Genomic DNA, 26,791 nt, shown 5'->3' on the forward strand with positions numbered 1-26,791 from the left:
CCTTCCTCTTTCATGTATCTCAGTGTATCTATATATGTCTGCATACACATACAACTTCATTCTTCAGACTGCAGTGTTAGGACGTCTACTGAGTTGCTCAAATACACATAGGTTTAATATAGTCTTCTCATATAAAAGAGCTGCTGTCCTTGGTGTAACAGTTCACACATTATCAGTTTGCCCAGTATAATTGATTATAATAGTTTTGTAAACAGAAAATCAGTGTGCTTAAAATACATATTAATTTTCATGATTGTTTGAGGTAAGTTGTCTATAAAGCAGATGTTTTCCTTTTGATCTCTACTATGAAACTATAGTCGTTTAATTGATAGAGAAAAGGTTTATGACATGATGACATGCTAGACTTTGACATTTATCATGTGATGGTGATGATGTGTTGGGAGGACAGGGGGAAGGAGCTGGCAGCTGGAACAGCAGTTGGGAGACACCCAGCCTCACTCACCCTGACCTGAGGAGATGAATGCCTGGACCTGGAATGGAAAAATGGTACAGACATGGAAGACACTAGGAAGTTGTCATCATACCTGTTGATAGTGAATTGTCAAGAGAGAGGGAGGGAGCTCAGATGACTCCAGAATTTAAAGTGTCTAGGACAATAAAATTACCTTTATGAAGAATATGAGAGTCAAGTGAGATTTATCAGCTTCATCATCTAGGATACAGGCCCAATTTATGCCTGTTGCTAAGGATAAATGTTAGATTATAGGCTTATCTTGTGCTTGCCCTTTTTGATCATAACTTGGTCTTCCAACTGGAAGAAGTCTTAGATATCCTCAGAGAGAGATGAAGCAGTTTACCTGGGGCAGCACAACGGGTCACTTGCTGGCAGAGCTGGGATTAGGATGGGAGCTCTTGACTCCTGGTGTAGTGTTCTTTCTACTCTTCATGCTGGTTTGGAGATAAGAAAATAGCGTTTTAGAAAGGTTCTTGATCTCACTTTAGATCTTATCTTTGGCTAATGAGTATTTTGAAGAAATCTTGGCCTTTAGAATGACTGCTTCTAAACAAGTATGAGGAAGGTAAACGCCGGAGATCTTCTCCAAAGCCAAAAAGGTTTAATTTATAACTTAGAAAAAAAATCTTCTTCTGTAGAAACTATCTTCCCCGAGGAGTAAACAACTTATCTCTTAACTGGTTCGGGACATAGCAGTTCTATAGTCTCCTGTAATTTGCCAATTCCCAGCTACTTAGTTTCTTTTAAATATCCTTATTCCAAAATAATGTTTAGGGCACAGTGACCCAGACAGAGTGAATAGTTCCAAAATCACGCTTACTTTTTTAAAGTTTGTTTAATTTGACATAAATGAAATCATTCCACTTTTAAGCCTTTTTTTTGCTTCTAATAAAATTTCTATTACAAAATAAGAATACCAAATCTAAGAATACTAAACCAAAAGTTTCTTCAGTTTTTTCTCCATTTATATAAAGGACTCAGAACATGCAATAACTATTTCAGTTCTAGAATTCTTTGGCTATTTTAACATTGAAAAGAAAAATTATGGGCCAGTATATCAACAATTTTGGGGTTCTGATTCAAGATTGAGAACGACAAGACAGCATTTTTTGAGTGCCTACTCTGTGTCAGCCAAATGTTTTGTGTGTATTATTACATATCTGCTTGGCAAACTCTGTTAGTTGGGCATTTTATCCCCCTCATTGCAGATAATTAACTTGCCCAAGGTCATAATGTGTCAGAGGTGATATCTGAATCTGCTTTGATTCCAGATCCCAGGCTCTTTACATCTCGGATCTCTGCCTAACTCAAGAACTTTTACTAAGAAATAGAAATTAATGTACATCCACTGATCAAATCTCTATCATAACAAGATTAATCCTTGTTTCGTAAAAGTTTTAAAAAGGCAATCTGCCATTTTCTTTAACTTGTTAAAGGCTGAAGTTAAAAAAAAAAAAAGCTGTAAAAGGCTCCTAAGCATGATATAAATCAAGAAAGGAAAGTTCCGCCTTAACTGACAGTGAACACGCTTATTGGTTAGGATTGCACGGGCTGACTCATTTCTTTTTTGCTGTGTTAGACGGCCACACCCTGCATACCAAAAAAACCTCTGCTGCCGGCCACACTGGCAGTCTCTCTGCTGGAGCCTCAGGTTGGACTAGACGTCCCCGCTCGCAGCTGCCCGCCTGAGAGGATCCGCCCGCCCTCTGGCCTGCCGGGGCTCAGGGCGCCCAGCACCGCCGTCCTCGCCCGCCGGCCGGCCGCGCAGGCAGCGGGAGAGGGGCGGCCGGGGCCGGGAGCGGGGTCGGCGCGCAGCTGACCGCCTTCGCCTCTCCACCTGCGCCCGGGCAGGCAGCGCGCACGAACTTGGCGCCCCGGGAACTTTCCCGGACACTTTGCCTCCAGGGCGGAGAGACCGTAAGTGTTGCTCCTTCTCTGATGCTGTGGTTCATTAAAGTGCTCTCTCCGGGGGCGTTGTAGCACTCACAGACGGAGGACCTGCTTAAAAAGCAGGGAGAAACAGGCTTTCTTGCCTTGCAGTAACGCAGTCGTTGTGCCATTCCCTCCACTACGGCGAAGTCAAGGGAATCTTACTTTTCACTGGGTCTCGCTTTGATGATGAAATGGGCAATAACTATTAACACCTGAGAACGCTGACAGTGTCGTTGCTGAAACATAGCTAGGTAGACTGCATCACCAAATGCTCGCAATTTTGTAGGGTGCTTTTGAGAGCCAAGGATCGGGGGGTGGTTGCGGTTTGGGGTTACCAAGGTTTTCTAATGGAGGGAGTTTTTAAAGGAGTGGGATTGTATTTTCAGTTTGGTTACTGAGTTTTGGGGAGGTACTCATTTTTGCAAACCCCAGTCCCTCTACCAGGAGGTCCTTCAGCTAACTCCTTTGGCTAGTTGGTGAGTGAGATCTGTACTCAGTGCCAGAAGGAAGCACGTGCTCCCCATGTCTTAGAATGAGCATGTTTACGCCACAGCCATGCTTTCTGTTTATTGTGGCCAGGTAATTGCTCGTGTGGAATTTGTGAAAATAAATACACTGAGTAGAATGCATGGCACTTCCCTTTTTGTTTTTCCTATTTGTGTTTGCTATGTGTAGTTGTCGCTTAAGTTGTACCACAGTGGGAATCGGGACATTTAAGGTCTATTCCTGTTCCACTCTTAACCCCGCTGAGTTGATTATCACTTTTAAATTTATGTAGAAATAAAGTCAGTGAGCTCCGTAAAAAAATCTGCTTTTTATGTAAGAAATTAGCAAATGAGTAGAGATTTGTATGGTGTAAGTAAATTATTTTCTTGCAAGAGCATGGGGAGGTAGGGGACAGGAGAAGCAGACTCTTGTGATTATTGCTGTTTTGCTAAGGACATACACAGTGCAACAGACACATAGCGCCATCAGAAACACTGTACAGGCTGAAGACACCCTGGTAGCATGAAGGGTGACAGGAAAATTGTAAACTGAATTATAAAATCATATTATCAAATATGAATTATGAAGTTATGAATAGTATTAAACTTCATTTATAAAGATATAGGCTGTAATGCAGTAGCCTGGTTCTGTAATAGAAAGAAAGAGTAAAGTTCTTTGCAGCTGACGTCTAAAACTGTGAGGGAAACTTCTCTAGAAATCACTTCTAAGTGGAATAATTTGTTAGAATTTTTAATTAGTTACACTTTGAACTCCTGGTGACAGTGTTTCTAAGTTATAGGCTAATGGTTAAGCCCAGTTGCTTTAAGTTTAGCTGATTAAGCACCTGTGTGTGAGAGGTAACAACTTGGACTCCCATTTCTATTGAGAAACAGCCCGTGATGTTGAGAAAAGCCACCTGAAGTCCACTGGGGTAGTTGGAAAAAGCCCCCTCAGGTGGTGAGAATGGGGAGCTATTTTATTAAATCTCCACGATGTCTAAAATCTAAAGGGATAATTAAATTTGGACTTTGATTCAGGTTTCTCCTAATAGTTGTAACAGAGCCAAACACAGATGGGCCTCCTTTCATCAGGCACCATGATGCTTTGCAGCTTCTCCCTTGTTTAATTTTCACAGAAATGCTGAGAGCTAGAGGTATTATTATCTCCATCTTATCATTGAAGAAATAGTCTCCGCAAGGTTACATAATCTCCAAATTTCACAGCTAGTTAATTTCGTTTACACCAGAATTTAGCATTTAAGGTTTGTGATTTTTCCCATGTAGCTCCAATTCCTCCTAACGTAGTGTTGATTTTTCTGTGTGAAATAATCCAGAGGAGGTTCTTAGTTCAAAGCAGATTTTTAAGTGATTTTTAAAGCTCCTCATCACCCCAGTACCAAAATAGCAAAGTTCAAGGAAAATGCATTTATTCTGGAAGCTGGTGGTGTTCATATATTAACTAAGCAAGCCCTATTCTTGATGAGCCTGTTCATACATGTGGCTGCCTCATAGTTGCTGCTTTTTGGTAACTTTCTCCTATGTTTTTCTGAAGCACTTTTAGTTTTGGCTGTGCATATTCGTCCTGCTCCTCACAAAGTGCAGCTCAGGCGTTCTCTAATTGTAAAACCAAGCAGCTGGTCCCTGGACTTTCGAGTGGTTGAATTCTCTGTGTACATGCACACTCGCAGTATTTTGTGTGCCATGTGAAATGTTTTTGAATTTCTGTTAGCACTTTGGTTAGTGTTCAGCCTGTTTAAGAATGGTGACATCTTGGAAGGCACACTCTGTGAGTGCTAAAACTTTTCTTGTTAGATGGAGGTGGGGAGGTCTCTGTGTGTTGGGGCAGGGACAGCCCATTCTGAGAGTGCAGCTGCTGCATCATCTGTTGGGATGTCATAGTCAAAGAGAACAATGCCACCTTCTCAGGAGACCGTGAACGACAGCGTCTATTCCAGGACCAGGGATTGCTCACGCTCTCACCCCGTCATTCTTAGTATTTGACACACAACACCCACCCACCTTCCCAAGCAGAGCATGGATGCTTTGACCTCCTCCTTAAACTTCTCCAAATCGTAGCTGCTTTAAGCACTTGAGTTCTTCAGGGTGTTGAAATAACATGCCAGTGTGATGATAAAACCACTTGGGGGTAATCTTGCGAAAATCATGGAGAGGAGGAAGTATGCCAGACAACTTGATTTTCAAAACTGGGAGATGGTAAATTCTGGAAACTTTAGATTCAGAGCTTATGTTCGTATCCAGCAGAATTTTGATTCACATTTTTGAAAAGATGGATGAGGATCTCTTAGAAAAAGTGATGATGACCAGTATCAAGCATCACTTATCTCCAGTTGACCTCGTTTCTTTTTTGATAGTTAATGGACAGGTATATCGGCATTGCCATAGATGTGACATGTCTACTTGAGCAAAACGTGTAACTGAGTGCTGTGTGTTCTTTACTCAGGATTCACAAAGGTGGGTTGGAGAGCACTACTGAGAAGTGGGTTTGTGTCTTGGCATACCCAAAGAGGGATGATCAGCAGGGTGAGGCCAGACTTGAGTAAGGTGCCAGCATTATGCCTCGATGAGAGCACTTGATACAGCTGGAGGAAAAAACTCATTAGTAGAGATAGAGTATTTAGCACCAAGGAGATGATAATCCCACAGTTCTTTGAAGCTCTATAGATAGGAGTTAAGCACAGGGACTCTGGAGCCTGACCTTGGGCAAGTTATTTGAGCGCTGCGCACCTCAGTCTCTTCATTCATCAACTACAGATACCTACCTCATACAGCTGTTGAAGGATTAAATTAGGTAATCCATGCAAAGTGCTTGAAAACAGAGCCTCACAGCAAATTGTGTGTGTTAGATGTTAGTCTTTTGCTGTTGCTCCTACTTTTACTACTTGAGGCAACGTCGTGCACATTTCTGGGTTTGTGTTTAAATGTGTGTCCAGAATGGGGTAATCAGGTTTTGGAGAGGGTCTATAAACCATCTGAACAGTGGTTGAAGACAGTGGGGATGTATACCTTAGTATGAGACAGTGCTTATATACTGTAAAGTGAAATAGAGGCGCTCACATTCTGAATTCAGTACCTTTCAGACAGTCTAACAGTCTAACCAGTGCTTTCTCTTAAGGAGCTGCGGCTTGGTATGAGAGAAATCTTCACTAAACTAAGATTTAGAAGAGATCTTTCCTGGTATCAGTACAATCTTTAACTAGTTATGTGGTCTTAGGCAGTTAGCTTAACTCGCTGGTTCTCCACAGGGTGCGATTTTACCCCTCGGGACATTTGTCAATGTCAGGACGCGTTTTGGATTGGAACAGTTGCAGTGGGAAGGTGTGCTACTGGCGTTTAGTGGGTAGAGGCCAGGGATGCTGCTAACATCCTGCAATGCATAGGACAACCCGCACATCAAAGAATTAGCGTTTCCAAATGTCAATAATGCTGAGGCTTAATTCTTCAGTATATGTGTTTCTGTTTGTGAAATTTGAGTGCTAATCTTTGCTTTAGCAACATCACAAAGTAGCTTTAAGAGTATATTTATGAAAGGGCCTTTGAGAGTTAATATATTCTGAAATGTGCAGATATATACAGCATACACATTTTATCAGCAGCAGCACAGTAGAATATCGTTTTCTCCGTTCCCTGGAGGAATATGTTACAGTGGTCTGAGAGTCAGATAAGCCTCTGCTTGAATCTCAGCCCCACTGATTTCACCTGCTGTGTGATTTGGGGCTAGTTTCTTTATCTGTGAAAATTCAATCCCTATTTCATAGAGTTTGGAGGACTAAACAAGGGATGTATGTAAATCTTGTAGCATGGTTCTTAGGCACAGTAGTAAGCCATTGTTTTTGTTGTTTTGTTTTGTTTTGTTTTGTTTTGTCTTTTGATGAAGATTAGCCCTGAGCTAATATCTGCTGCCAATCCTCCTCTTTTTGCTGAGGAAGATTGGCCCTGAGCTAACATCCATGCCCATCTTCCTCTACTTTATATGTGGGACGCCTGCCACAGGAAGTGGAACGTGTGCACTTAACTGCTGCACCACCGGGCCGGCCCCTGTTTTCTAACATTTGAGGGGTGGGTAATGGGATTGAGTGGTACTTATTAAAATGTAAGATTTGGACAGAGAATGAATAAAGAAATTGGATTTTTAATAGTTAAAAGATGAAAAATGAAAAGCCTTCTTGTCTTCAGAATTTAGGAGAGGTAAATGTCTTTGGAAGTGTTCCTTTGGCCTTGTAGGGAAGGGGAACCATAATATACACTAAGGTGAGAAGCATTTATTAGAAGGTTATTTATTATTATTAGAAGCATTTGTTAGAAGGGATGAGTTAGATGGAAAACAAGAGTCATCGACTTATATTAGCCTGGAACTAGCCAAGAATATAATTTGTGTTTGTAAATTGCTCCTTTATAAAAACTTCTGATGTTTGTTCTTTTTTTTTTTTAACATTTTATTTTTCCTTTTTCTGCCAAAGCCCCCCAGTACATAGTTGTGCATTTTTAGTTGTGGGCCCTTCCAGCTGTGGCATGCGGGATGCTGCCTCAGCTTGGCTTGATGAGCAGAGCCATGTCCACACCCAGGATTCGAACTGGCGAAACCCTGGGCCACCGAAGCAGAGCATGCAAACTTAACCAGTTGGCCACAGGGCTGGCCCCCTAATGTTTGTTCTTAAGCAGTGTAATTTGCCATATTTTTTTATCCTGCTCTTGACGTTGTGGTTTCTTAATATATTTTCCAGTGCCTTAAGATGTAAGCAACACACCCAGCCAGTATACGTGCAAATGTGTCAACTTTGTAGTCTTAGTGATTTCCTGTACACTCTCAGCCTCACTGCAAAAGATAAAGCAAAGCTTTCATGTGATCACTCTTCTATCACCTCCACTCATGTATCAGCTGTGGAACTAGCAGTCTGGAGACCGTCCACCAGTCTCACTGTTTTCCTGCTGCTATGGCAACCTATAGCAGCATGTAGCATATCCATAAGGTCAGTTGAAAGTTGATGTATTTGACTTAAGAGTGTGATTTTTTTGTGATAGGGCTTGGGTGGAAAGATCCTCGAGTATGCACAAGGCTGTCTACTTTGTAAAGGCAGAACATCATGTAACTCTGTTCATCTTCCAAGAAGGTAGTGGTAAGACACGCAGCAGTCAAATGTCCCCTGGCTTGGGAAGAGGCTCTTATTCAGGTTGGAGAATAGAAGTTAGTTAGTGATTTTTTTAAAGAGAGATTGCTTTTAATTTTCTTCCTCAAGTTCCCTACTGCCTTTGAACTGAATCGTTTAAAGCTCACGTAAACATGTGACTTGAGCCCTCAGATGGAGCAAGTGTTAGGACCCCCTCCCCCCAGCTGCTTGCCCCTCTGGGCGTCTGGAAATCTTTCCTCTTGGAGCAATGGGGAGAATTCACAGCTGGCTCACACCACACCACTGGAGCAATGGCAGCCCCAGGTGAAATGCAGCAGCCACAGCCTAAGTGGCCTGTAGAATGGGAGTGACTTGGAGATCAAAACGCACTTCTGAGAAATTTATCACACGGACTATAAGCCCTATTAGTGCTTGGAGGCCTTCCTTAAACTAACCTTCAAGCTTACCTAACTCTCCTGATCGTACACAAGTAGGTGATGTTCCAGACCTCACAGTCTCAAGCTGCCCGAGTTGCTAAGTAAGCAATATTGACAAAAACTCAGTGATTCTGATGGAGAATCCTGAACTGATTACACAAAATTGCATATACTATGGGGTCAGAAGGCAAGACTTTGATATTCCAGCCAAGCTGAAAGTCAGGTTAATCATAAACTTTTTAAAAGAGATAACAGATAAATTACCATTTTAGATGGTGTCAGTGACCCCAATTCTGAAGACCTGATAGATGATTTCTCCACTTTAGGTTCATCCCCATCACGTTGATTTCTCATATGTCGATGAGACTAGAAAATTCCATGAGCTGCTGAAAGTGTTGTTGAAAGTGTTGGAAGACTGATTATGTATTTACAAGGCTCCTGGGCATCAGCTTGGTGAAATTCTGCAGTATTTTATACCAAAATCCCAAGTTCTAGACTAGTGCTGAGTCCACAAATCTAAAGATAGATTCCTTTGTATTTCGAAACTAGAGTCTCACCAAAAGTCCTAGACACATTTTAGACTAAGAAGGAACAAAGAGATTTAAAACGTCAAAGTGGATAAGAACAATATACTTCATTACCCATGTCATAGGTCTGTTTGCTTGTATTTTTTAAAGAATTCAAGCTTGGCATTTAATGAATTCTTTAATATACTTCTTTAAATATAGGTTATAGGTGTAGTTTCCTTATTTTCTTTTAAGAGGCCCCTCCCACTTCTGTGAAAGTCCTAAAGCCTTCATTTCGCTGTGGAATTATTGACTCCTACCATAAAACTGGTATGTATCTACCGTATGTGAGGCCAACAGGGAGATCCCTTCCCCTTTGTGACGTGGAAAAAAGACTCCAAAAGAAACTGTAAAACACATCTGTAATGAATGGAGTACAGCAAAGATAGACAAAGAAAGTAAAGAGGTTAGATAGCTTCTGGGACAGAATTATAACTTGGTTAAAGGTACTGACATGCTAGTCTGAAAGGGAATTTGTTTGAAGAAGGATTTAGAGGAGTGGAACTTGGAGACTGGGGTGGGAGGCTGGGTTTGAGAGGCCAGCCTGGCCTGTCTGCAGGAGAAGGAACCCTGCCCGAGTGTAGCATGCACCGGTCTCCGTAGGGATCTTAGCCTTATGATGGGGCTATGTGTGGACTTTTGAAGTCAAACTGTTAGGTTCCAAACTTGACCTAGAGCGTGGTCTTGCCCTAGTCACTGAATATTGTGAGCCTACCTTAACCTCACAGTGCAGTGGCAGGCCACACAGGAAGCCACAAAACGTATTTCAGTTCCGCACCCACTGTGCATCCTTCTGATTGTAATTAGGGCTCCTCACGAATTTTGCTTTTGGGAAACACTTGATCAGCAGATACCAGCATCCAATCTACATGATGGTTTATATTTCTCACAACATGGTATCAAATTGGCGTTTTTACTTTCATGTCACCATGAGTGTGGTTAGCATGACTTCTCTCCTGATCGTCATATTTATGAATTGCAAGATTAAGGGCCAGCCTTGGACTATGGCGAGTTCACCCAGATGATAGTACACCTCAAGGACTAGCCTGCTTCCCTGCCAGTGCTTGTCTTCACCGTGAGCGCCCTTTTCTGTGTGACTGGCAACATGAGAGTGTGATGACCATCATCATTCTAGTATCTTTTCTTACTTTTTAGAAAATGTTGAGAGGAAAAGTGAGTGTAACTGAGTGCTTATTCATGCTGGAAATGTGGTGTTCTTTTCTGTGAGTGACTCACATAAACAGGAGTAAAGCGAACTAGAGTACATTGTTAGAGTTACAATTACAATGTAAAGTAACTAATTCCTACTCTGCTAGTTAGCGTATCCTATAATTCTCATTTAAATTGCACAAATTACCAGACAACTTCAGAAGTCCCCAAAGCAGTTCATAGCCAAAATTTCACAGAATTTTTCAGTGTAGTTTTGTGTTGCTAAGAGTTTTATAGGTATTCTTTGGTTTGGTTCTCAGGATAATATACCCAAGTCTTTTGGACATTTGGGTTCCGGAAACTGGTATTTTTAAAGTCTGTACCTATCAGACTGTCCTTATAATGTGCTTTTCTTTTTTTTTTAAAGATTGGCACCTGAGCTAACAACTATTGCCAATCTTCTTTTTTTTTTCCTGATTTTTTTCCCCAAATCCCCCCAGTACGTAGTTGCACATTTTAGCTGTGGGTCCTTCTAGTTGTGGCATGTGGGATGCTGCCTCATTGTGGCCTGATGAGTGGTGCCTTGTCTGCGCCCAGGATCTGAACCGGTGAAACCCTGGGCCGCCGAAGCAGAGTGCGCGAACTTAACCACTCGGCCACAGGGCCACCCCTATAATATTCTTATATTCCCACTGATATACTGAAACAGTTTCCTGCAGTTAACTACTGTTGATAGTAAGTGATTTTTGTAGTGTTGAGCAATAATTTTGTAAATATCAGTCTTGAGTGGCCTGGACAAGTCACCTTCTTACTTAACTTTTACTTCTAGGAGCAAAATTCTCAGAGAACCAGAAGCCTGATGTCATTTACTTTGATTATGTCCGCGTAAAGGTCAGAGATGTGAAATCAAGTGTTGCTAACCCAGAAACTAGTGATCACCAGTCTAGATCAAAGGGAATGTCTTTCACAGTTTCAGCAGTGCTGGGATAGATAAAAGTATGTCTTAGGAAAACCACACAGTCCCAGTCCCCCAAGAAGCCTCTTGGAAAGAGAGCAAGGAGGGGCCTGGGACTGTTCAATAGGGAATAAACAGGCAGTTGTTCCCATTGGGTTGAAGAATAGGGAAAACAAAGCAAGGGTTCTGATGTTGTCTTCTTCCACAGATCGTTCCTCCCTTACTGGGTCTGGACTCAACCCTACACCCCTCCTCAACGACTGTTTCCTCCAAACCTCCTCATTCTCAAGCTACCATTGTGTTCAAAGGAGTTTTATTCTCTGAGAATTTGCTAACCAAATTATCTGAATAAGTTGTGTGTCCATGTGGCGGGGGGGGGGGTCAGGTAGGCTTGGAGTTGTTATATTTTTAAACTGGGAATAGAAGGAATCAAAGGGCTAATACTTCTATAGTGCTTCTCTCTATGCCTGCTCGTTCCCCACCAAGCGCACAAAAACACCAGCAGCAGAAGTCCTTTCCCACAGTAGAGAGGACCAGATGCTAGGCCTTTGCCATCCAGTACCGTAGCCACTAGCCATATGTAGATATTTAAATTAAGTAAATAAGAATTAAATTAATATAAAATTAAATAAAACTAAAAATTCGTTTTCTTAGTCACACTAACCACATTCAAGTGTTCAGTAGCCACATGCACCTAGTAGCTACCATGTTGGGTGGAGCAGATATAGAACATTTTCATCATCTCATTTGGAGAAGATGATTCAGCCTTAAAGAAAATAGGTATTTAAGGCATTGTATCCATTTTCAAGGAATTCTTATATAAACCAAAACATTTCTAGGGCTTAACATTGGCTCTTTTAGGCCAAATGAAGGTGTATTATTGAAAATTCCAGATTTCCTCAAGTTTAAACTTTGGATTCTAGCAGAGCATGGTGGCTTTTGAGAGTAGCCAGAGCGAATCAGCACACCTTTGTGCAGCCATTGTAGTGTAACTGGTTAGTCAGCGCCTAAGTGGGCAAAAAGAAGCCACTTTTATTTACAACCGAGGGAATTTAGTGAAGTTCCTTCCACAGGTGCTGATGCACCAGGGAGCCCAACAGGGCACACTGAAGAAACCGAGAGATTAGCCACAGCAGGAAGTCATTACCAGCCACAGGCTGGAGGGACAGATGGTGGGGGCTGTCACTGGAGCTCAGGGACAGATAAGAGCTGAAGCTGTAAGATCCAGGGATGTCAGCGGAGAGGAAGGTGAGAAGTGCTTCTGGCAGCTTCTCCATTCTTTCTGCCCTCCAGTCTTCTGCCAGTGCCTCCCACTGGTTGAATCCAGCGAGGCTGTTCCCTGTGATAATGTGGAGCAGAGTCTGAGACAAGGGTTGGATCTGTGGGTCTGGTCAACAGGTCCCGGACTGACCCAGCCTGGTATCTGTTGAGCTGAGTGCTTCTTATGTATAAAGTGAACTTCTAATGTGTCCCCCTCCTTCAGGCACACAGAATCAAGCATTTCTTCATGTTATCGCTTAGCAAGTTGCCTTAAATATATTTCTCTCCTGAGATAGACTGTGAACTTCTTGGAGGCAGGGACTAGGTTATATATATCTTGGTATTCTGAGTCCCTGGCACGTAGTGGGTGCCTTTTTAGGTTTTTAACAAATTGGTGCAAAACTCACTGAAGTGCATTGTTTGGAAGATTTTTTAACAGAAAACTTTCTTCATTTTTTTTAAGAAGTATGTTTGTGGCCACCAAATTATAAAGATAGAAGTCAGTGCTTCATAGTGGGTGGGAAGGTAAATAACCTAGGAATGTAGAATCAGGAGCAAGAAGAACGAGTGGGCGATGGGAGGGCCTGGAGATAGGGAATCAGGGTGGGAATTTTCTGGGGGAGTTCATTAGAGTCTGTTAAATAAATGTCTGGACTAGCCCAGTTCTCACGAGTGCTATCTTCTCAGAATCCCTGTGGTTTGTCATTTCGGTCAAAACTAGGGAGAAGTGGAAGGCTCTCAAAAGAACATCCACTGGCAACTAAAAATACTATACCTTGACTGTACAGAAATTGAAGGTAAATCAATTTCTGGTATGCGGTCAGCCTTGAGCCATTGACTTTTTTCTCCCAATATTTCTGTAATCTCATAGAGATTTTGAATTCAGTTTAGTTTTCATATTTTCTATGCTGAGTCCACTGCCGTCCTGACTCATATGATGGTTTATGATAACAGTAAATTTGTGTCTAACTTTCACTAGGCATTCAATAAATACATGTTCACCAAATGAATGAGCAGATGATTAGGATTCATGATTTAAAGGCTTAGTTCTTTTTCATAGCATGAAATCGTTGCAGAGATCTCTGATCTAAGCCTGTGCATTTCACTATCTGCATTATGTCCCAGAGAAGTATCTGTTTACTTAGAGCTGCTCACCGTGGTCAGGCTTTCTCTCCCCTTCATAGCGGCTGCGCAAGTTAGGTATTCTTATTCCTAGTTGTGATTAAACTTGCCGCTGCTTCCATTTAATGGGCCAGACATCCAAAGAAGAGTCCAACCTGGTCTTTGCCCTAGGGAGCTCAAGACCTAGCTCTTGGATCCATTTGAGTGGGATTAATCCTGTCTTTGAGGGCGCCTCTGCCAGGGGAATTTAGGGTGAAGAGGCCTTGCTGTGGAATAGGAGTGGGGCCACATGGCCATTCTAGCTCTGCTCAGAGCTGCCCTGAAGACTCGGAGGCCTGGAACGGCCTGGCACTTTCGGATTCCTTGAGTTGCTGAGGGAGACTAGAGTGCAGAGGTGGGAAGAATGGCCTCCTATAGGCATCGTGGTGCCGGGGGAAGTTTTTAAATAATATAATCCAATTTTGTTTTGTAAGCCAAGTAAACCTCCCTGGATGGTAATAATCCATGTGGCCCGTAATGCAGGAAGGCTAGGGTGTAGTCAGTGACAGTGGTTACAGGAACGAGAGGCCAGATTCCGTCTAGGAGAAGTCTGTGGAGTAGAATCAGTGGGATTTGGTGACCAGGTTTATGTGGGGGTGAGAATGGGGGAGGCCAGAATGATGACAAACCTTAACCCACGAAAGGATGCCTCTCCCTAGCGTTCTCTTCCTTCCACCTCCCGCCCCACACCCACAAGTCCTTCTTTTCATGACATGGAATTAAACCTTAAAATTGCACGGATCTAACCTAACCAGGAAATCCTCAAGGGACAACCAGATTTTCTCCCTGAAGTGATTTTCATCTCAGGGGGAGAACAGTATTAATACCATTGAAAAATCAGAGTGCTTCTTACTTTCTGCCCTTTGGCTGTGACTATTATTTAGAATTTTATTGTGAAAATAACTGGAAAATTAAGGAATAGTACGTGGGTTTTTTTCTCTGTCATTCTTCCTTGCTGTGTTTGTTTTCTGAACTGACAACCTTTCCTGTTCTGTGGAACTGGAGTCTGCAGCAGGTTTGGGCTCCGGCGCTCCATGTGTGAGGGTGCTGGGTGTGGATAGCTAAGGCGTGTTTAAAGTCCAATAATATGTGCTCCGTACCGGATTTGTGTTTTGCCTATGCTAACTTCACTTAGTCCTCACAACATTATATTGAAAATATCATAATAATACATTATTATCATTATTTTTGAGAGGTGAGCAAACTGAGGATGAGAGAACTTAGGTAGTTTAGGGCCACACAGCTGGGAACAGAACTGGAAAAATGCAAATTCTTGCTCTTTCTTTCACTTGTGTAGTTTGGCATGGGGCCAACAGCAGGAATGCTGGTAGGTAAAGGGAGAGTATTGATCCCTGCGTTCTGGGGGCAGAAACCACACAGTGGTTTAAACAGGACAACAGTTTGAACAGGGAACAGTTTAATATTAAGAATTGTTAGCCTGGGGCTGGCCCCGTAGCTGAGTGGTTAAGTTCACGCACTCCGCTGCAGGCGTCCCAGGGTTTCGTCAGTTCGAATCCTGGGTGCGGACATGGCACCGCTCATCGAGCCACACTGAGGTGGCATCCCATATACCACAACTAGAAGGACCCACAACTAAGAATACACAGCTATGTACCTGGGGGCTTTGGGGAGAAAAAGAGGGGAAAAAAATCTTTAAAAAAAAAAAAAAAAGAATTGTTAGTTATACCGAGGGGTTGGAGCAATGATGGATTGGCTAATAAGAAGTAAACAGAACTCTGTAGATAGAGAAATAATAGATAATAGAGAGCAACACCAGCCCTAAGGGTCCTAAGGAAGAGGCCATGCCTCATCCCCTCCCAGAGCTGAGATCCAGATCTTGATCCAGACCTTGTTGGGAAGGACACAGCTGTGGGTCCACTGTATGGCAGAGAAATTGTTGCCAGTGGAACTTGCTGAAAATCCGTCTTTTTGGGTTGTGAGTAAAGCCGTTCACAGAGAGATGTCTACCTGGGGCCACTCCACTACAAAACCGTTAACAGGACAGGCACTGGAGAAGCTGCCCGCGCTGCAGGATCCTGCTGATGGAGCAGACAGACCAGAACCGGAAACACAACTCCTTCCTCCTGCAACGTCTTTCCAGCATCTTCTACTGACAAAACCTAACAATATCATGCTAACTAGCAGCTGAAAAAAAATATTGAAGAAACCCGGATCCATTTTCGCAGTTCAGGCAGTAAGGGGTGAATTTGTAGCCTAGAGGCAGTAAATTGATAACTGGCGCAGGAAGGAAATAGCCCACCCTTTTTCTCAGAACCTTTATTTTTCTTTCATTCAACCAGGCAATTGCATATGATATATATATATTTAGATGATTTTAATTTTTCCCCCCAGGGGTACTTCATCGTTTCCCTCAGACTTTTAACTCTGTATAGTTTGATTACCTGTGTTATCTGTATAGTGACTCATCACTCAGGGACCATTGAGGAGTAAGTTTCTTTAATTTTCTTTTTTATTGTTTGCCTCTTAAGCCTTGGATAAAGACATGGATAATCAGGAATTGGAACCACAATTATGAAATGTCTTCCGGCTAGGTGACATTCCGGGCTTTTTGTTTATTGCCTGTGAAGACATTTGGTACAATCTAGAATTACAATTACTTAAGTGAAGTAATTCAGTTTGGGATTTTTCTCTCTTAGGCTTTATAAATATTTGCCAGAGGCTTTCATAATGTATTATAGGGTTATGCTTTTATTTGTCTGTGGTGGGTTTATTTACTTCTATTGCTATTTATTTTCTTTACTGTTTCCTTGTGAATTTGGAAGAATAGTTCTTCCAGAAGAGCTTTTTGAAGATTTTCCCTCCAGGTTGTTTTCTACATTCCACAGCTTTGAACTGCTAGATTCTTTGTGGCTTCTTGCTCCCTAACACCATGCAATGCATAATTTATCATTGTGTTTAAAACACTAGAAAGGGAGAAATACTCAGTCTTGTCCTTGAACCCAAGTTGATACTCTGTCTGTCTGCGTGGCCTTCTTTTTCTCTACTTCATTTCTCATTTTGTGGTGTTTTTCTCTCTCAGAACTCTTCTAAAAAGCTTTTAACTCATTAAATATATTTTGGGAGGTTCAGATGTTAAGGCTTATAGATTCTTTAAATTTTCTGAGTTTTTTAAAATTAGATTTTTGTTGAAAAACAGAGTGTAAACAGAGAAAAGGTAATTGCCCATATTCTTACATTCAGGTAACCTATGATAACATTGAAAATAAATAAAAACAGTGCATGTACATGGTTAACACACAAATGGTATTAAAAGGTAGAGAAAGAGAAATAAAAGCCTCCCCTTAAATGTAATTTATTATTACATTTCTTGTGATTTCTTCCAGGAAAAAAATGTTTTTGGCACATGTCTGCATCTCTCTGCTCTTTACATTGTTTTAATAAAGGGATTAAATTACATATATTTGTTTGTAGACTTTTTTTGGTATGTACCTTTCCTACTATATTTTTAGAGAACTTTCCCATCAATGTGTACACACATCTTCCTTATTCACTTTGATATGTGTAAGATTTCATGATACGGATGTATAGTAATTGATTTCACCTTTGCCTTATTTCTGAATATTTTAGTAGTTGCCAGATACCTGGTGGGGGAGGAGTTATGTTTAGCTCGTGGAATTATTGCAGTCTGCCTTTTTGTACTTTTGTATAAACATCTCTATCTGTAGGTTAGATTCTTAATAGTGAGATTTCTAGGTTATAGGGTAAACGCATTTTAAACTTGGATAAACATTACCCACTTGTATTCTAGAAAGATTGTGCAGATTGATTTTCTTTTACTAGCGTTATATCTTTTCCACACCCCTAGCAGCACCATAAATCTCCAAGCTATAATATTTTTGCCAATCTGATAAGTTAAAAATGTTATCTCTTTGTTTTCACTTGCTTATCAGTAATTACAGATTTAGGATCTTTTCATAGGTTCACTGCCCATTCGAATTTCTTTCTGTAAATTTCCTGCTCGTGTGCTTTGCTTTGTATTTACTTCTTCCTCTTTCCCCTCCTCTTCTTTCTTTTTCTTCCTTTCCTTCTCCATAGGATTCTTGTCCTTATTTTGATTTATATGAGCTCATTTTGAATTAGGGAAATTAGCACTATTTCGTATGTATTACAAATATTTTTCCCTATGTTGTCACCAGTCTTTTGATGTTTGTTAAAAACATTGTTTTTATTTTGGTGTAAGGGGTATAAAACATGTTCTTTTTAAAGAGAAATGAAAGAGGGGTGAGAGTTGAGAAAAGCTGACAGTACTTTCTGCTGCTTTTAAGGCTGAGTAGTTGTAGTTTGGGACCAAAAGTTATTCCCAGTGATGCTAGTATGTCTTATAGCCCAAGAAACCCCGTACCATCTTATGTACACCAAGCCTACTGTGAAGGAGTAAGAGGCAGTGGTGTCCTTTGCCTCTGTGTTTGCCTAGGCCTTCAGCAGTTTGTTGGGCCTCTTAAGAGCAGGCAAGCTTATGAACAGCCAAGTCTATAAACATCAGGATTTGGCCACCTATTGAGCTCATTCCTGGTAACCAGAGTCACGAGTAATGTTCACTTATGTATCCCCGGCACCTAGAACAGTACCTGAAATGAAATACAGTGTGTTGAATGAGTGGGTGGAGACCAGAAGTGCTGGAGGGAGAAGGAGCAGGAATGGAGAACTCAGTGAAGATTCACTCTGGAACGCTTTAGTCAGCAGGATGTGTCCCTGCCTGACAGACACAGCCCTAGAGTCCAGAACTCTTCCATTTCCTCTCTTCGTAACCCCTGTTCACTTAGTTTCTGTACAGCTGGGGTGAGTTCTAGGATAATCATGATAAATTTTCTGGAATATGGAATGCGGAAGCGGTACACTGGTGCCAAGTGTTGTTTGGTTGAACTTCTTTGTGTCCACATAGTTATCTGTCTAGACTGGCCAGTGAAAGACAATCCTGTCTCTTATCTTGAGTAGAGTGTTATTAAAACTATATAAAAAATCCATTAAAAAATCTCGTTTTAAAATAGTGAATAGATCAAGAATGGATTTCTCTCCAAATTTCTTCAAGGAGCAGACTTCTCCTTTGAACATTTAAATGATTCTGGTTAACAAAAATTGAGTATATAAACAGCTTGTTACTATGTAAACTATGATTCATCCTAAATCCAAGGAAATAGTTGGCTAGTTCTTTATTTAATTAAATGTCTCTAGAGAAGATTTTAAGGATTTCCTGACAATTCAAATAATCTCTATTTATATACTTATCTTATTCATATATATGGAAAGCTTCTTAATGGTATCCTATAAGGGGCAATATTATATTTTGACATACACTCTTGCTCCCTGAAAATATGAATAAATTTTAATTTCTGGTAGGCTTATGGCCTCTTTTTTCATGCCATTTGAGCTGAGATGAGACGTTTAATGGCTTTGTTTACTCTTCATAGTTTTCTGAAGGCAATTGATTCAGTTAATTTGAATTTACTGAAATAAAAGCCCACAATAGGAAAATAGATTTATTTTTGAGAAAGCTAATGCTAAGCTTTGACTTCTGTTACTGTTCACTGGGGTTCAATGCAAAAATAATTGGACACCAGAACATTAGAGAACCAGCCATTGTTTTGAATGATCATGGAGCTTATTAAGCATCCGTTTTAGTACAGATTAATGAAATAATTGATGACTGATGTCACAGACAATTTTATGTAGTTTGGTAATGATAATTTTATTTTCTAAGTAATATATCAAAATAAAAGATAAATGGAGATGTTTAAAAATGTCTAGCTCTGTCAAAAAGAAAGCTCACAAATGATTTTAGCACAATAGCTTTGTACCACTTTGGTCCACCTTGCATCTTTAGCTTAAGCTTATAAATCAAGTTGACTAAATAAGGCTGACAGAAATTCATTTGTGAATTTGTCTTTGACGTTTTGTATGTAGGAGGATAAATGCATAAGATGATGGAATCTACTTTGAAAAATGTTTCTGAAAGCAAGAGTTTCTGTGATTTGTTCTACTCAGTCAGGACTGGTCTGTGGGTAAGACCTTGGTGCCTTGTTGAAAACCACTTGGCCTTGGAGAAACAAAGACAATGAAAAATAAAATGCTAGTATCAAGTGTGACCATGGTAAAAAATATATACTTCATGAAAATTTCAGGAGCTCTTGCAGGATATTTTTGGTTAAATGGTCTAAATTTTTGGTGGTGTATAGACCTTTTGGAGGAATGCTTTGCAGTTGAAATAAAAAGTGTGAACCACTTGATAATGCAACTGGCGAGATTTACTGTGTGTGGGAAAGCAGAGACTTTGGAAATGGGCGTTTCTGCATTTGATTTTTGGTGCTGCCACTCACAGATGGACCCGAGTAAGGAATATACTCTTTCTGAGTGCCAGCTTTCCGACTTTGTAAAAGTGGTGATTAAAATCACTATGTCAAAGAGTTTTGAGAGAAAGATGAATTTGGTACATAGTAATCACTCAAATGCAAGTGTCTTTCCTTTAGGAGAGAGCTTCTAGTATTGTTCAGATGCTAAAGTTTAAAGTGCCTCTTACAACATAAGGTGTGGGAAATGGGGCTGGGTTAAAACTTGCTGTTGTTCAGGAAGGCAGAGATTTGCTGTGTTGTTAGAAAGTGATGATTAGTGATTTTTCCCATTGCTGGCTCAACTGTCAGATAATTGACCCTGGTTTATATTGTATGTCTCAAGATGAGGCCACAAGTCCCATTGAGGTCAATTATTAGGTGTGAGTGTTTATATCGGAGTGTTTGTGTTCCAGAAGTCCTCCGCCATTGGTCTGGTCACACATGCTAATTATCACCATCATGAGGCAGTGCAGTTGCCTGGGTGGCGGCAGTGGTGGAAGTCAGTCACAGCACACGGAGCCAAGGCACTTGGGAGCTTCCCACCCAGGTACCGTCTGGCCTCCGTGAGGCCCTCAGGGAGGTTGGTTACATCACTGTTGGTTATAAAACAGGCTCCGACAGCTGTCCAGACTTTGATTAGTGCCTGATACATCCTGCTTAGATACTGGTATTGAGCATACTTGAGGTGATACAACAGTTGGTACCTGTGTTTTTATACTTCTTTCTTTTTCCCCCCCACAAAAATGAAGTTTCTGTTCGTGTTTTTTTCTTACTAATAAGATACTGGTATCCATGCTGCTGAGTGCTGAGAATACGCATTATGTGCTAGACTCTGTTCTAAGTGCCGTGTGTGTGTAATATACTCAGATAATCCTCACGGCCTGTGGAGTAGGTGCTGTGATTATCCTCCTTTACAGAGGCCAAACGCTGCAGCACAGAGTGGTTGAGTAATTTGTTCAAGATCTCACAGCAAGCAAACAGAAGGGCCAGGATTTAAATCTAGGCCATCTCTTGACCACTATGCTAACCCTCCTCTCTAATAAGAAAGTATGGACAGTTAAAAAGAACATAAAAAAATGTATAAATCCCATCTACCCAGTGACAACCATTCTTAGCTCTTTGGTGCATGTATTTCCAAATTCCTTCCTTGAATTTTGATGGAAAATCGTCACCCTCTCCCCATTTCTACTTCCAGGGGCTAAGCATTGTGCACAATTTGCTATTTATCTTCCCAAATATACATGCAAACGTGTACATACGTGAATAATCCACGCGCATTTCTCATGTGTCCCTCTATGTGCTGTATTGCTATACTGTATTGTTCTGCTACGTGCTTTTTCACGCACTATATCCTGGACATAAGTCTCCGTGTGGAGTAGGTAATCTAACCTATGTTTTCATTGACTATTTAGTATGGACTGCACTACTTTCAGAGAATGGCGGTACCATAATTTCTTTTAATGTATGACTTTTATTGATGGATGTTTAGATTGTTGCCACATTTTCCCTACGTCATTTATCATAGCTGCATATATTTTATTGTATGAAAGTACTATAATTTAAGCCTCTCTTTTGAAGTTCAGGTTATTAGAAGGCACTAGGATGAGCATTCTCAGAACTGAGGATTTGTACATCCTTACTTAGTTACTTTGCAGTCCCTATCAAAATGCTAAGTCCAAATGATCACTCTGTCACTTTTTTTAAAAAGAAAAGCAACTTTATTGAGGTGTGCTTTACATACCATAAAATTCACTTCTTTTAAGCATACAATTCAGAGACTTTTAGTAAATTTACCGAGTTATGCAACCACAGCACCGTAAACCAGAACATTTAGAACATTTCCGTCACTCCCGTAAGATCCCTCTTGCCTTTTATAGTTAATCCTCATTCCCATCCCTGGCCCTAATCTACTTTCTGTCTCTATAGATTTTCCTTTTCTGGACATTTCTTATAACCTGTCACTTTTAAGAATTTGATATCTATGGCTAATATTTCTTTTCTCATTCTTTTGAATAATTTGGCCTATATAGACCTCCTGGCTAGAATTGTTTATTATGTTAGGGCTCAGTACTGTCTTGAATAATAATAATATATGTCTATTTTTCTTCTATTTCACCAAGACAGACTACCTCCATGGTTGTGAGGCTTCCTCAGTAATACTTGCCACACCAAAAGCAAACTGGTGGATGATTTTCAGCATGTTTAATTTCTTCATATGGTGGCTTCATAGCAATTGGGTTTCTTGGCTTAGTTTGATTGAGAATGAATACGTGCCCGTTTCACAGAAGCCATGCTACCAAAACATAGCAAGGGCTTACTAGAGTCTCACCTTTAAGAAGTGATACCAAAAATTCTCGGTAATGATATCCCAAACTTGTTTTGGGTTATGAAGTGTGGCTTCAAATTACTTAGAAAAGTTGTGCAACTCATTTGGACTGAAGAGCTCTATAGTGTTAAGATAATTAAAATTTTTAAAAAGTTAAAATGCCTGTTTTATGATAATTTAAAAATTTAGGATAACTTTATTTCAGTATTTAGTATTTCAAGATCTGATAGTTCCTGCAGGTATTTTAGTATTTATTCCCAGAAATTTGCTATTTGCCAAGATAATTGCCTCAGCTAGCATACTGTGGTGCTATTTTTAATAATATGTAATTCCTGGGGCCATTTGATAAAGCTAAAAGCTCATAAAATGAAGCTCAGAGTGACAGGCCTAGGAAGTTTAGTTTCATAAGACCGGAACTATTCAGGGAGTGTTTTTGAGAGGAACTGTAACTTAGATCTGTCTGCTAAATTTAGGCTGTCCGCTTACCAGGTCTCTCCTGTCCGTTTCTGTTGATAGCAGAGGATGGGGCTGTGTTTGGATTTGGTTGTTTTTGTAGAGGTGCAATGGAAAAATGGAGTGTGTGTGTGTGTGTGTGTGTGTGTGTATTGGAAAAGGACATCTACTTTTAAAACATCTATTTATTTTTATAACCTTTTATTGACTATAAAAATAATGTGTTCATTATACTACATTTTGAACTATGAGAAGAATGTGCAGAATCGTTAAAAGTCACCAGGGGTAACTCCTCAGTTTGGTATGTAGACCTAAATTCTTATTTTCTGTGCGTATATACCTATCTATGATATAGATATTACAAAATGATCACTCCATACATATACTGAAAAGAAACTTGCTTAAAATTGGCAATATAGAATATCACACGCATTTTTCCATATCCATGAACGTTTTCCAAGAAGATAATTTATAATTGTATGGAATTGCTTATAAGAGTACTGATTCTTTTGGTCAGTTTCTTATTGCTGTACATGTGGATTCTTCATTCCTCTGAGATTAACTGGTGCCAACTGAAACGGACAGGTCAAAAGTCAAATATAATTCTAATTCTTGATTCTCAAGATTACTAACCTGTGAAAGTTACCCTATATGTATGTATGTGTGTATCCGTATGTAATCTAACAATCTAATTTTGTCTAATAGTTTCAACCTCAGTAGTATTATAGAATTAAAAAGAAGAAGAAAAAGAAGGCCTGCCTTCTACTCTGTATCTTACAGCTGGAGGGTGGGGTTACCCAGAGTACCACTTTCTTTGTTATCAGACTTCACTGCAAAAGGATGCGAACGTTTAGCCAGCTGACTGGTTACAACTTCGTTCTTTCCTGAACCACCCCATGTTCCCTTTCGCACTGCAGTTACACCCCGGAAAGGTAAAAGGAAAGGAAGACAACGAGTAAAGACAGACTCGCTCACCTAGGCCTCCAGAGCCGCCAGAGAGCCTGCGGAGGCGCACAGTGGAGACACTGCTCCTGATTCTCCTCAGCTCATTTGCTGAGCGTCGTTGGCTTTGTTTTTTGACTTTTTTATAGTGGTAAATGTACATAACATATTTGCCATTTTAACCATTTTTAAGTGCACAGTTTGGTGGTATTAAGTATATTCATACTGTATAACCATTACCACTATCCGCTCTCCATCTCCAGAGCTTTTTCATCATGCCAAACTGAAGCTCTTTTAAACAATAAGATTCAGAACAAAAACGGTTGCCAAGAACCAAAGCAATTTGTTGTAAAGTAAACTGAAAATATGGTAGAGGAAACACTCAGAAGGATTTGTTCCCGTTGTCCATTCTTTCTCCATTTATGATTACTTTTTTTGTTAAAGGCAAAAGATTTTCGTGGTCACAGGCGGCACCACACGTTTGCATAGGTAGTGCTCCCAAAGATCACTTGCAGTGCTCTCATTTGCGCCTCAGAACATTTTCCCAGAATGGTATTTTCAAAACACTGCTCTCAAACTGTTTCACATACCATGGGAATCAGAGAACACTTTTTAAATACTCAGTTTTATGTTTGTTTTAATGTTCATTAGTTTAAAAAATAAATAACCAGTACATAAACATCTGTTTTCATGGATATTGTTGTTTAGGACAAGACTTTGTTTAAAAAAGTGTTCAATTTAGAAGAACACTATTAAGGAAATAATAGTACAGGTGGTATAGGGAGGTGGCAGATTGGGGTACAAATGAATAATGTTTGGGAAACAGGTTCTGAATGGTCTTTGAGTAGGACACACCTCATTCCGTTGCAGCCTCTGGCACCAGGATGAAAAGCCAGGTAGGCAATGACATGGAGATTTCTCTACTGATTCTGCTAATGGGCTGACGGGGAACTCAAGGGTCTGGAGAAACAGAGAAAGCCTTTGCTTATTTCTAGACTGGGTTGTCAGGGACATGCTCCAGACCCAGGTAGCACCATTGCTATGGTTATACTCTTCTGCTCATCATGTTTTTACTGCTTGCAATGTCAGAAAGGAGAGAGGATAAAAAGTCTGCATTCCAGAAGCCTGTTCTTTATTTATTTAAATCCTAGATAGAAAGGTTTACTTTGGTGACCATGGTCAGTCTTGGTCAGTGGGTCTTTCTGAGGAGTGCTCTGCTGGGTATGTTGTCACTTAAGCAAGCATTAGGATTTGGGATGAGTGAATGGGCTCAGACTAGGAAGAGTGGTGCCTGCAGGGGGCTTAGGAAGGGAGAGGGAGCTGCTCTGTAGGTCCTCCTTTCCTTCTTTTTTTCTTTACTTTTGCTCTTACCAGAACTTCCCCTGCCAGCAAGGTTGGGGCAGGTCCCAAGCAATATGGGTTTCCAAAGAGTGGGGAGTGGAAATCCCAAGAAGATAGGGCTGCAAGAGGAGGTGAATTCCATGACTGCCTGGCTTGGGCAGCTGTTCCCAGATGGCCATTTATATTTAAAAGACATAGTAACTCTGGTCTTGAGCATCCTTTGGTAATCTTTCTTCTCTTCCCTCTTCTTCTTCTCTTTCTCCTTTTCCCTTTGCGCTCTCACTAACCCGTATTTTTTTAAAAGCACAGCATGCACATATTTATTGCGTATAAATCATGTATAAACAAGTGAGATTCCCTGTCCCTCTCCAGTTCTGCATCCCTGATCCCCCATAGCCTGTGTAATGTGTATACTTCTGGATATTGTGTGCTTATACATACCTGTGCACATATATACAATGAAAAATATAGACTTAAAAATGAAAATAATATATATTTCTCTATCACAGACATGTTGGTATGTACAGATATGCCTCATTCTTTCAAATGGCCGCAAAGTATTGTGTTGTGAGGAAGTACCAAATTTACTTTTCCAAACCACACTGAAGGATGTTTAGATGCTTTTGGAAATTCTGCAATATAAACAGGGCTGCTGGGAACATTTTTGAATGTATATCTTGACTCGCTAATATTTCTGTAAGCAAGATTGTTAGAAATGGAATTTCTGGGACGTAAAATATGTTACTGATTTTGATAGATAATGTCACGTTGTCTTACATAAAAGTTAGGACAGTCTTAGCTAATTTTTGTCTAATTATTTCTGCCTGTCTTGAATCTTAGCATATGTTATTTGTACTTGTCTCCTACTCCACACTTCTGGCACGTTTTATTCCATATATCCTACCTTAGCGTGTTCTCGATGCTACCCTACCTAGATGGTGAATTGCTCATTGTCGGGGATACCTAGTGCTTTAATAGTAGGCGCTCACTACAATAATGAGTTTTAGAAACAAAAATCCTCCCTACTCATCTGGAAATAATAAAGTAACTCCAAGTTCAGTGCTTTATTATGCCATTCCTGTGGACACTAGGTGTTCCTTGATGATGGATAATAACCATCAGGTGGGAGCTGAGGTATTATAATTGAGTAAGTGCTCAGATTTGCTAGACACTAGTAGTGATTAATTCCACTTATTCATTCATTCATTCACTCAACAAGTGTTTGTTAAGAGCCTCTTCTAGCTAGGTGCTGTACTAGTCCACTGAAAGTTTTAGGTCCGAGTATATTTTCATCAAGTAGAAAGTTTCTGATTAGTACAGGAATACTTCTTTGAGTGGGTGTGATGCCTGACAGCATTGGCTCTGATGGTTTGTATGGGGCAAGGAGTGAGCACTAGCTGAGTCTTTGCCAGAGCAAATGGTAGGATGGAATTGTATATTTGCTAAGCTTAAAGGAGAAGAGCAGGAATTTGGGTTTTGGGCATTTTAACCTAGTTAGACAGGAACCGTGGTGTATGCGTCACTCAGAATGCCTGAGACAATGTAGGTGCTTAATAAATGTGTACATAGTAGGTGCTTAATAAATATTTGGTTTTATTTTGATTCAGTGATTTGCCTTTTATAAATATGTATAATTTTCAGTCCTTTGCTCTTTAGTGCTGGTTCTGTTTATAGCAAAGAGAAAAGCTCATTAGGATAATAAATAGAAGATACATTTGAGCTGTGTCTTCAGTGAAACTCATGGGCTCATGGCTTTGCCAGAGTGCTTAGATGGTCTGTTCTCTGAATGCTGATCACCGAGTTCTTTCAATGAACAGGCTCTCTCTAGAATATAGA

General features: G+C 40.4%; 1 protein-coding gene across 34 annotated transcripts in view; it reads left to right on the forward strand.

Annotated features, from left to right (window-relative positions):
- The window catches only part of SGMS1 (sphingomyelin synthase 1), a 279,380-nt gene that overhangs the window by 194,536 nt on the left and 58,053 nt on the right, over positions 1-26,791 (forward strand). The window contains exon 1 of one of the 34 annotated variants that reach the window (XM_005602389.4): positions 2,034-2,392. The exons of the other annotated variants lie outside the window; for them this stretch is intronic. The gene's annotated coding sequence lies outside the window, so the exon portion shown is untranslated. Of the gene's footprint in view, positions 1-2,033; positions 2,393-26,791 lie in introns of those variants that run through there. 34 annotated transcript variants of the gene reach the window in all.

The sequence above is a fragment of the Equus caballus genome, chromosome 1, assembly GCF_041296265.1.
Source record: "Equus caballus isolate H_3958 breed thoroughbred chromosome 1, TB-T2T, whole genome shotgun sequence".
NCBI lineage: Eukaryota > Metazoa > Chordata > Mammalia > Perissodactyla > Equidae > Equus > Equus caballus.